The sequence below is a fragment of the Papaver somniferum genome, chromosome 2 (genome assembly GCF_003573695.1).
Source record: "Papaver somniferum cultivar HN1 chromosome 2, ASM357369v1, whole genome shotgun sequence".
Taxonomy (NCBI): Eukaryota; Viridiplantae; Streptophyta; class Magnoliopsida; order Ranunculales; family Papaveraceae; genus Papaver; species Papaver somniferum.
The window spans coordinates 195,273,541-195,286,089 of record NC_039359.1 but is presented as its reverse complement, the minus strand read 5'-3'; the positions used below and the strand labels follow the sequence as shown (position 1 = coordinate 195,286,089).

The following is a 12,549-nucleotide window of genomic DNA, read 5'->3' as shown; positions in this document are numbered from 1 at the left end:
AAATTCTGTAACAAAGGATCCATCTAATCAATCTAGGTTTGGTATCCTTCTTAGAAAGGTATTTCAAAGCAGCATGATCAGTATAGATTACGATCTTAGAACCTAATAGGTAGGACCTAAACTTATCCAAGGCAAACACGATGGCTAAATTCCTTCTCGGTAGTTGTAGTTCATTTGGGCATCATTCAGAGTTTTGCTAGCATATAAATCACATGGAGTAATTTGTTTTCTCGCTGACCTAACAACGCCTATAGCATAATCTGAAGCATCACACATAATTCAAAGGGTAGGTTCCAGTTAGGTGCCTGGACTATGGGGCAGTAGTGAGTAAAGTTTTAAGCTTCTAAAAGCCTCTAAACAAGCATCATCAAAGACAAACTTAACATCTTTGCAAGCAAATTGCAAAGAGGTCTAGAAATCAAGCTAAAATCCTTAATGAATCGACGGTAAAAACCTGCATGCCCTAGGAATGACCTAATATCTTTTACGGTTTTTGGGACCTGTAAAGTCTTAATAAGGTCAACTTTGGCTTTGTCTACCTCTATACCCTTTGAAGAGACGATGTGCCCTAACACAATTCCTGATTTAACCATGAAATGGCATTTTTCCCAATTAAGCACTAATTTTTTTCCTTACACCTAGTCAACACTAATGTCAAATGATGCAAGCACTCATCGAAAGATGAACCAAACACTGAAAAATCATCCATAAAGACCTCTAAGAACCGTTCTACCATATCAGAAAATATGCATCATACAACGCTGAAAAGTTGCAGGGGCATTACATAGCCCGAAAGGCATGCGTCTATACGCAAAGGTACCAAAGGGACAGGTAAAAGTGGTTTTCTCTTGGTCTTCTGGGGCAATAACGATCTGATTATAACCGGAGTAGCCATCTAAGAAGCAATAGTGACTATGTCCAGCTAATCGCTCTAGCATTTGGTCGATAAAAGGAAGGGGAAAGTGATCCTTCCTTGTGACCTTGTTCAATTTCCTATAGTCAATACACACACGCCATCCCGTGGTCACTCGGGTTGGGATTAATTCATTATTATCATTCTGGACTACAGTGATACCTGATTTCTTGGGGACAACCTGAACAGGGCTGACCCACTTACTGTCTGAAATTGGGTAAATAATACCCGCATCTAACAACTTAAGCACCTCTTTTCGAACTACCTCTTTCATGTTAGGGTTCAGTCGACGTTGCATCTCCCTAGAAGGTTTGGAGTCTTCCTCTAAATGAATCTGATGCATACACACAGTAGGACTTATACCCTTAATGTCTATAGTCCACCCTAAAGCTTCCTTATTGTCTTGAAGTACATTTACTAGCCTACTTTCCTGATCACTATCCAAATCGGAAGCTACAATCACAGGTAAAGTCTCAGATGGGCCTAAAAACACATACTTTAGAGTATCGGGTAGTGGTTTAAGGTCCAACTTTGGGGGCTCTTCTAAAGAAGGAATTAGGGTAGTCTCAGAAACTGGTAACGGTTCGAACCTAGCTTTCCATCTATCAGTGTCTAACAGGGGTAGAATCTAATAGAGCATTCACCTGTTCAATAGTGCTATCGTCGTCAAAATCTAAACCAAAATGGGATAGACAACTTTCTAATGGGTCTTCAGACAAATGTTTGGTAATGACTCCTGAACTAAGGCTTCTATCATGTTCACCTCTCAACACATGTGTCATCTAGCTCATGAGGTTGCTTACTGACATTAAAAATGTTCATCTCCATAGTCATATTACCAAAAGATAAACTCATCGCACCATTTCGACAGTTATTGATCGCATTAGACGTAGCTAAAAATGGGCGACCTAAAATCACAGGTATCTGGTTCTCTGGGTCAGGGACAGGTTGGGTATCTAGGACCACGAAATCCACTGGATAAATAAACTTATCGAACTGAATAAGAACATCCTCGATAACACCTCGAGGGTTTTTAACAGACCTATCAGCTAACTGCAGTGTCATCTGAGTAGGTTTCATTTCACCAAGTCCTAGCTGTAAGTATACATGGAATGGAAGTAAGTTCACACTGGCTCCTAAGTCAAGTAAATCTTTTTCTACCCGGAAGTTACCTATTGTGAAAGCAATGGTAGCACAACCTGGGTCTTTGTACTTTGGATTTGTGGTGTTCTGAATGATTGAACTTACCTGACTAGCTAAAAAGGCTTTCTTATGGACGCTAAGTTTTCGCTTTCGCGTACACATATCCTTAAGGAACTTGGCATAATCAGGAATTTGCCTAATTGCATCTAATATGGGAAGGTTTATGGTAACTTGCTTAAAAACCTCCACTATGTCATTAAAGTTCGATTCCTTCTTTGTTGGTACTAATAGCTGAGAAAATGGGGCTCTAGGCATAAAATCAGACCTTTCAGGAATCGAATTCACATCATCAGAAACTTTATCAGTCTCTTCATCTACTGGTCCTGAGAGGTGAGATCCTGAGGGGTGAACTACAGTATTTTCACTATCGGGCATGGTTACCTTATTATCTACAACTCTACCACTTCTAAGGGTTCTAACAGCATTCAATTGATTCGATGGTTTTGCACCTAATTCATGAACTCCTCTAGGGTTGGGTTGTGTTTGACTAGGAAACTTACCTTTTTCTCTCAAAGACTCACTTATCAGACCAACCTGGGTTTTTAACTCGGAAATAGCCTGACTATTTTCTTGTCCTATCCTGTTACTAGCTTGTAGACTCTGTTCTACGGATAACTGAAATTTTGCAGTTTGCTGAGTTAACAAGGCGAGAGATTCCTCTAAACTTAGGATTTTCTTATCTGACTGATTCTGAAACTGAGCTAATCCTGAAGGATTCTTAGTATAGCCAAAACCTAGGGGAGCATTAGAATTACTAAACTGACCTTGACTTTGGCCCTTAGACCACGAAAGGTTTGGATGGTTTATCCAACCAGGATTATAGGTTTCTGAATATGGGTCAATCTTTTGACGGTTATCAAATCTAGTGTTATTATAAAGAGCATTGGCTTTCTCTTCAATATTCTGGCCTTCCCAAAAAGGCTCCACTCTATCACTAGTCTGGCCCACTTTTAAGGCTTCTAACCTTTTTGCTATAACAACAATTTTGGCATCTGTTTCATAGCCTCCTTCTACCCTATTAACGTTTCCTCTACTTAAAAGAATTATTTTCTGGGGTGCCTTACTATTTTCCCATTGCTGGGTTTTTTTGGCGATTTCATTAAAAAATTCCATCGCCGCATCAACAGTTTGGTTTTCAAATCCACCACTGCATAGAGACTCAACCATGGTCGTTGTGGAATAATCTAAACCCTCATAAAGGATCTGAAGTAGCCTAAGTTTTTCTAAACCATGATGAGGACACTGGGATAATAAATCATTGAACCTTTCCAAATACCTATATAAATATTCTCCCTCTTGTTGTAAAAATGTGCATATTTGCGTCCTAATAGACGATGTTTTGTGCCTAGGAAAAAACTTATTGAAAAAGGCAGATGTAAGTTGTTCATATGTCTCAATTGACTCAGAGTCCAAACTATATATCCACGACTTGGCCTTATCTTTCAGGGAAAATGGGAATAACCTAAGTTTCAAAGCATCATCATCTAAGCCTTTAATTCTTAGAGTACTACAAATTTCCTCAAAGAGTACTACAAATTTCCTCAAAATCCTTAACATGGTAATAAGGGTTTTCATTTTCTTTCCCTAAAAAGATTGGGAGCATCTGTAAGGTCCCAGGTTTCAGTTCATAGGGTGCCTCCGTTTCAGCTAACTTAATACACGAAGGACGAGTAGTCTTAGTTGTATTAAACAAAGCTTTCAAAGTTTCCATTTCTGGCGCTATCGGAGCAACAGGGATTCTCTCCTCAGTCAAAGGACGTTCAAAAACAGACTCTTCAAAAGTCGGATTCTCTAGATTAAGGTAATCAAGACGCTTCGAACTACTAGGTTTCTCTTTAACAAATCTACCTAGTGCGTCTCTTTTACGTTCAGGCATACAATAGAATTTTCTAAATTGGAAGGGTAAGAAAACACAGATCAAGGCCGACTCAAACAAATCAAACCTATTGATTTCTAGCAAACAAAAAGCATGATGGATCCACTTAGATTGTTTCTAGACCATCTTCTAATCCTTCGAACGGGAATTCGTTACAATTTTAGCAAACCCCTCTGGAATCAATCTGAGTTAACGTAAGTTGAATAGAGGCGAGGGAAGCTCGGTGGAGCTTTGATACCCAAGGCCTCACCGGTATTACAAGGCGGTGCAATCACGCATTCAACTTACAGAAACCGTCAAGAACTTCGAAGTATGCTTGAAAGAGTAACCAATATTTTTCGAATGACTTTCCTGTTAAGATCGTTACCCTATCGGTCTCGTTCTAGTCAAAATTTTAGGCTTAGGTTCGCGTAGGTTACGTGTTCCTAAAGCGGGAAAGAAGAGAACGGTGATGAAATCCGAACTCTTATCTTGTATGGCCAGGCCTTTCCCTTTACTAGAAAAATAAATGTCTGTATTCAGTCCTCAACATATATGCATACGAATGAGTCCAGTAACTCCCTGACAGGAGATTCGCGAGTATTTAGAATCTTACCTCCAGTTCCAGACGGGGGATGAATCGGTTGTAGACGACTCGGGCCACTGACTCCGATGTCTAGTGTACGAACCCAAGGTGCAGAGACAATATCGTAATTGTCCTCCTTCTCTGCAAACAGTTTATATTTAAAGTACCCTTCCGTAGGGTAATAATAAAATAATGTCCCAAAGTTCAAAAAAAGTAAAGAAAAATTACAAAAATAATAAACCCTAATACAATTTTTTTTTTCTAAAAGAAAATAGACAAACCCTAAACTAAAATTGTCTAAAATAAAATTGTCTTCTTTTCTGTTCTTTTTGCTTTAATCTTTAGCTCCAAGTCTTTATGAAATCACTAAACTCTTTGGCTCAATTTTCTTTATGATCCAGAACCTGTAAACACAAGATAAATACCCAAAAACATAAAAAAAGGACAAAAACAACAAAAAAAATAAAATAAAAAATAAAAAAATAAAAAAATCTAAAACTCAAAAAACATGTCCCCGTCGGCGGCGCCAAAAATTGATGTGATTTGTAGATAGTGGTAAAAGTGGTTCGATTCTCAGACTTGTGAAGGATATTAATTAGACTTAAATTCTAATATTAAAATAGAAAACTCACTAAAAATTATAGCAAACTCAATCAAAGTTGATATCAATATTAAAAGAACACTAAGGCTAAGATTCCACTATTTTCCAAATTCAAAGTGATTTAATCCAATATTTATATTCATGCAATTTTTTCGTTCAATTTGATTCTAAACTATTGCAACAAGTAGATTCTCAAACTAACAAGTGTAAATCCGAAGCATAAAACATCAAAAACCTAGGTCCAAGCATGCTCTATCAAAAGAAATAACAATTGCTTAACAAGAATCATTCAAACAATTTTCACTCAAGGCAAAACAATCATAAAAATAATTGCGATAAATAAATAAATAAGAATATACCACTTTTTGTTGGAAAAATAGCTTCCTCTATCGCCTCAGCAATGGGGTTTAGCTCCTCATATTAATCACTTGCTCAAAATACATGTTTGTTGCTCAAAAGTTGATTAAAAGAGTGAAAGGTGTAAAGCAGTTATCTTCTGCTGTTGAATAACGACAGTTTTCTGCGACAGTTTCTTGTGCGTCAATGTTCTTCGTGTTCTTCCTCTTCAGCAGCAGCAGCAGCAGAAACAAAGTTTGATAAAACTCTGATTTCTTCTTCTCTGGCTTTCCTCAGGTCCCCAAACTCTCGACACCCCTTCTATATGACCCAAACAATCTATTTATATCAAAAATACCGATTAAATCTCTCCCAAATCTTCCAAAATATCTTCTTCTCTCTTCACAACAAAGTTGCGGCAATTTCTTGTTTTAGAATTTCTACGCGTTTCTGAGCTTTCCTTTTTATTCTAAACTCTTCCTTAGATAGATACAAATCTTTGGGAAGGTTTACAACACTTTAATCTCTCTAAAATTCCCTAAAACAGGTCACACACGTGACTTTCCATATTTTCTGTTGTGATAAAAATCCGTCGATTGAGCCCAGTCTAATCGATTTCAACACCCATATCAGATTCCTAGACCCATAAGGAGTCTATCCTATGAAAATCAGAGGTTTAATCGACCTCAAACTCCTCCAAATCAGGAACCCTAAATCTGCCAGAAACTGCACCTACTTTCCCGCCAAAACTTATAATTCAAATGTAGAAGATGATCGCCCCCTATCCAGAGTAGAGGTGCGATTAGCAGCTGTCTGGAAATGGGATGCCCCTTAGTAATTAGGTTACCCCTTATCCAAAGTGAGGGTCTGAATAGCAAATGTCCTCCCATGAACGCAGAAAACACTTTTCTAGCCAATTTCGCCGCAAAATCTTATTTTTCCAAAAACACCTACAAAGACATAAAAAGCCAAAATAAATACAAAATCGAGCACTAACAATATATACAATTGAGATTATATCAGACCCAAAAATGTGTCTATCACCATCTGGTAACCACTTGTCCTTCCATAAATTGATATTTTTCCCATTTCCTATTTCCCAACCATGATTCTCTTTAATGATGTCCAATCCTTTGCTAATACTGGTCCAAACCCATGATTTATTGGTTTTCTTCTTATAATCTAAAGGGTGTGTTTTAGGAAAGTATTTGTATTTTAAAATAATACTCCACAATTCCCTGGGTTTTTTATAAGCCTCCAAGCTAATCTAGTTAGCAAAGCTAAGTTGAACTTATGAGGGTTTTTTAGTCCTAACCCACCTTTCTCCATACAAATTGTGACTGAGTCCCATGATTTAATGTAAATTCCTTTATTATTTTTGTTTTTCTGCCATAAAAAGTCTATTTGTTAAGCATTAATTCTTCTAAGGTCTTTTTTGGGAGAGAGAAGCACATCATCTGATACATAGGCATTACACTAGTAACAGATCTAATGAGGGTGGCTCTACCAGCTTGGGAGAGGAATTTGGCCTTCCAGCCTTGCACTTTATTGTAAACTCTATCTAGCAAACATTGGTAGTTGAAAGATTTACTCCTATTAAAGAACAGAGGTTTACCTAGATAGGTATCAGTTTAAGAAATTCTATTTACTTTCAGGATTCTAGCTAGAACAAATGAGAGACAAGAGGGTTTCTAGCTTTACTCCTTATTTTGAACCTTTTTACTAAAATAAATGCCTGATTTCTGGAGGTTAACTACCTGCCCCGAAGAATCACTAAAAATATTTAAAACATCAAGAAGGTTTATATCTTGTATTATAATAGCATTAGTAAACAAAAAAGCATCATCAGCAAAGAACAAATGAGAAACATGAGGACAATCTTTTGTAACTTTAACACCAGAGATATTACCATTTGATTCAGCATGCATTAGTAATTTCGAAAGTACTTCCATAAAAATTATAAAGAGAGATGGGGAGAGTGGATCTCACTGTCTGATACCTCTAGTAAGAGAGATGGGGAGAGCGGATCTCCTTGTATGATACCTCTAGTAAGTTGAAAAGTATCTCCTGGACTACCATTAACAAGTATAACATATGTAACGGAAGAAATGCAACTAAAAACAAGGTCACATAAATCATCAGAAAAACCTAGATATTTTAACATAGCTATTATAAAGTTCCATTCCAACCTGTCAAAAGCTTTAGACAGGTCTAGTTTCAAGGCCATGTATCCATTTTTCCTCTTACAAGTTTCCATTGTATGTTAAATCCCATGCGCTACTACTATATTACATGTTATTTGTCTTTTTGGTGTAAACGCAGACTGATTTTGCGAAATTATCTTATCTAAGTATGGTTTTAGTCTATTAGCAATAATATTTGCAACTATTTTATACAAGGCATTACTTTAGCTAATGGGTCTAAAGTCACTAGGGGTTTTTGGGGTTTTATTTTTTGGTATTAAGGTAATAAACGTATGGTTTTCATTTTGCTGAAGTATTTTTGTTCTAAATATGTTATGAGCCCATTCTATTAAGTCATTTTTCAAGATATTCCAGTGGGTTTGGTAGAACCCAAGAGGGAATCCATCAAGGCCTGGTGCCCCCCCAAGAATTCATAGAGAAAAGGGCTTTTTTATTTCTAGTTCATCAGGGATATCACTTAGTCTACTATTTTCACTAGAATTAATTTTTGAGCCTATAACTTTTCTAAAAATAGGGTCAATAGTTCTATCATTGGTCTTCATAATTTCCTTAAAGTGATCTGTGATTATCTTAGATATATCTTGTTGACCTTCAATCCAGAGGCCACTACTATCTCTAAGGAAATGGATACTATTAACTCCTTTTCTTTCTGAAGCATTCTGGTGAAAAATTGTGTATTATGGTAATTCTCTTTGATCCATTCTTCTTTAACATGTCTTCCCCAGTATATTTTCTATAACATACCAAGAATTCAGTTCATCTTGCAGGTTATCTATTCTGGTTCTAGTTTCAAGGCTATATGGCTTTTTACTTTCTATTTCACTCAGAATATCTGTAATGTTTCTAAAAATGTTACCAAATTCATTTTTGTTCCAAATCCTAAGTTCATTTTCTAGTCTTTTGAGGATATTTTTCATGTCTCTATTATTTTCCTTAATTTTTTGTATTGAGGTTTCAATCAGTTTATTATAGTCTTTGTGTTCTATCACTACGTGAAAAATCATCATTGACGACACAAGATAAGCGTTGTAGTACCCCTACGACAACTCCATTTCATGCATTTTGGAACGGGGGTATTGTAGAAAGTCCAAGTTTTTCTACAATGGTTGGCAAGTGTTGTAAAGGGTGATGTGATTCATGGTTCGACAATAGTTTGTCAATGTTGTGATTCTCTTTCGATTTTTTTTGATAACCTAACACAACTGTTGCTTGTATTGTAGAATAATCGTGGACAACATAAGTAGCATATCGTAGAAATTTTAACACAACACTTATTAGTATTGTGAATATTACAGTTAGTACACTTGTTAGCATTGTAGAAGTACCTTGATACAACTATACTATGTGTAGTTGGACTATCTTGGACAACACATAGTTATGATTGTAAATAAACTATTTTACAATACTTGTGAATAAGATCAAACCCATATTTCAGAATATATATTTCACTTTTGTCACTACTATTTGTGAAATGTAAAGAAACAACTAGATTAAACTGAAATGTAAATAAACAATTGGATTAAACTGAAAGACTCATTCAAATTAAACCAAACCCAGAATTAAAGCATTCACATACCAATGTGATATACACAAAAAATACAAAAAAAGTGGCAGTGATATGTTTGTTACCAAAAGTTAAGTCTCCAAAAAGATCACAAAAGATTAAGAAGTCTATTGGTAGATTATTCTATCTTTGGGCCATGTGATAAAATTTGAAACAACATCATGAACAGTTCTGACTTCTGAAGTAGCTTGGTAGACAAGAGCATCATCCACATAAGAAACCTTCACACATACAGTGTAGGCTCCAAGACCGATTGGTTTTCCATGTATCTGCTTACTTGGATCTGTTTCAGCAATTTCAGCCTCTGCAACCACCTCGTCCTCCTTGTACCAGCTTAACAACTTGCTGCCAAATAAATGTATCAATACATGAGTCATCAAGAATAGCATAACAACATGGTATTATCTCATAATATTTCTAAGATAAAACTTTGTAGAGAACTTCAAACAATTATATTTTTAACGATGCAATAGCTTTCACATGGTGAATATCAAGACTGTAGAACATACCAATTTCACCTCCAATCGGGCGTAACCTTCTCGACTTATGGTATGTGGGGTGGTGTGTTTTGAACGATTTTCTTGCATTTTTATTCTTCTGACCTGAATAGAAAAGTAAAAAAATCATTTGACAGACTTTAAAGTTTTTAATACAAATATATAGGCATTCTATATAATAGAAATTACTTACTCTGAATTCAATAGAGTCTACATGTTTCACAAACTCTTCCCACTCCCTAACTGTCATGGTCCTGGGCATTAACTTCTCCAGCCGTTTCTTTTGTTCTTCCCCTTGTAGCCGATCCAAAGCGTCGAGTACCAAACCAGCTTTCCTTGACCTTGCTTCTCTAAGATAAGTTCCCATCTTGCTAAAATTGTTCTTTTCGGATCAGCAGAATCTAAGCTTGTACAATCAGAAAGACTGATAAAGGTAATACTCACAATGTTGAAGTGTTTCAAGTAACGCCGCAATGAGTCAATCCTTAGTACTGGCAGGTTCACCTTCTGGTAATATAAGAACTATCTATATATTATTATCGTAAAGATCGATTTAGGTGCAAGAGAAGGAACTATCAGGTGTGCCGAATTCTTACTAGTTGAGGTTGATGTTTGTCAACATTGAATTGAGAGTGAGAGTTATCTCTGTAACTCATCTTGCAGGCAGGTCTTTACGTGGAAAGCGACGGAGGCTTTGGAAGTCGAACTCTAGGTCCTCTTTGTTGTTTATGGAACATCATAGAACCAGCTGTATCAAAGATTGAACAAAGATTATCAAAACAGGTTCAACAACTTGTCAATGAAGAGCAATTGTCATACAACATATATGAGTAAGTAGTTAAGTTTGCGACGTACAAAATTCATCATCTCTAGTTCTCTGTGTCAGTGCTGCAACATGAGTTTTCAAACCCGTAAAACCTAACATTCATCTAACCCATTTCAATGAACTTCAGCAGCAGCAACACAATTAATTCTTATCTGATTCTTCCTGATAGCATCACCAGTTACTCAACCTCAGACATCACCATCTAATGCAATTTCAACTTCAGCTATACCTCTGCAACCTCCACCTCAACTGCAACCCGATATTTCAATCTTAAACTTCCTGTGTAGCAATCAAAATCACCACTATCAAATTCATATAAAAACCCTGTGTATTCCTTCCACGACATCCTTCACAAAGATCTACAACATACAATTGAAATTCAAAAAAAAATAAATTATCAATTAACAACAATCGATCCAAACGCATAAACCATGTAAAATCCATGGTTTTTGTACAAGAAATCAACAACGAAAAGGTGAAGTTACTGAAAATTACCCGATATTCATCAGCACCAACATTTCTTCGGATTCAAACAAAGTCCCAACATCAACCATTCCATCTAACCAGCAACACCAACTCAAAATCAGGTTCGAGATTCTTCCAAGCTTGTGCTTCAATTCCTCATCTGCAATTTGAATTTCACCAATATCCTAATTTCTTCATCATAATAACCACCACCATCATATCTTGATTTCTCATCAGTTCAATCTTATCAAACCCCTAAAATCCAGTGAACCCATCTCTGTAAGTTCAATCCCCACCTTCATTCTCCCACTTATCCATTAATTCAGCAACAAAAGCTTCATTTCTTCGACCTAGTCTTCTCGGCAAAGCAAACTTCGTACATCTGTTGTTTCTATCTTGACTTGGCCTCAGAGGTCTCTCTAAATCGAACAAGCACATCCTAGATTTCATTTAAGTGAAGAAATCGAAGAAGAATGAGACGTTAATGACAAAGATTTAATATCTAGATTCACCGCACCACTAGGTTTTTCTTCATTTTTTCCGGCTAGAAGCTGTATTTTAAATCTTTAAATTGAGATTCAGGGTCGATTAGAGTTTCAGAAAACGGTTTTGGGGGTAAGAAATTTAGAATGAATTGAGTAAGAAACTGGAGATTTAGGGTTATGAAATTGGATTTTCTGAGAGTGATTTAGCCTTAGAAGATGAAAGTTTAGAGTGGGGAAAGAGGAGCAATTAGGGTTTGTAGAGAGAGACGCAGGTAAGAGGCGGAGAATGAGTAGAGGTTTTCTCTCCCTTCTTTAGTTTAGATAACTCAAGAATACTCTGGACCGTAGATAAGGAGGTCATACGGATTGCATAAATTATGGGACGGTGTAGATTAATTTTAAGATGCTCATACGGATTGAGAAACTTGTGTGTTTCTCTTTGTGCTAGTTTAAACTCGTGTATTCGGTTTAATTATCAACTTTCGATATGCATAAAAATCTAAAAAAAATATTAATAAATTTAGGACATTGTTATCGACATTCTGATATAAAAAAATCCAAAAAATATATAAGAATGAAGCTGAAAACTAAGAAGTGAATTTGATAATTGGTGTGTTTCTTTGTGCTTTTGTGCTTTCTCTTTGTGCTTCCGGTTTGAATTTCGACTAGTTACATAGGTCATGAAGTAATTTCGACTAGTCATACAGGTCATGAAGTAGCTTTAGTTCACATTAGTAGCATGATACATCATCGAAATTGATGAGTATGAAGCTTAGTGTCGATTCGAACTTCAAATGTGGTATAACAACATACAAACTATGAACCAAGAAGCTCTGAGAGGGTTCTGACTTCAAACTTAGCATGATACATCATCAAAATCGATAAGTATGAAGCTCAATGTCGATTCGAACTTCAAATGTGGCATAATGGAATACAAACAATGAATCAGGAAGCTACAGGAGGGTTTTGACTTCAAACTTAGCATGATACATCATCGAAATCGATAAATATGAA

General features: G+C 36.2%; 1 long non-coding RNA gene and 1 pseudogene across 3 annotated transcripts; one reads left to right on the top strand and one right to left on the bottom strand.

Moving 5' to 3' along the window:
- The first annotated feature begins 3,341 nt into the window (after positions 1-3,341).
- LOC113354643 lies at positions 3,342-3,441 on the top strand (annotated as a pseudogene).
- A 6,368-nt stretch (positions 3,442-9,809) lies between these two features.
- On the bottom strand, positions 9,810-12,203 carry LOC113350114. Of its 3 annotated transcripts, XR_003360627.1 has the most exons (6): positions 11,081-12,203; positions 10,615-10,944; positions 10,356-10,507; positions 10,204-10,266; positions 9,953-10,130; positions 9,810-9,864 (listed from the first exon to the last, which is right to left on the bottom strand). It is a non-coding gene; the product is annotated as an uncharacterized LOC113350114 (long non-coding RNA). The 3 variants fall into 3 exon arrangements; XR_003360628.1 differs by having other exon boundaries at positions 9,953-10,285; XR_003360629.1 differs by having other exon boundaries at positions 9,953-10,281.
- Between the last annotated feature and the right edge of the window lie 346 nt (positions 12,204-12,549).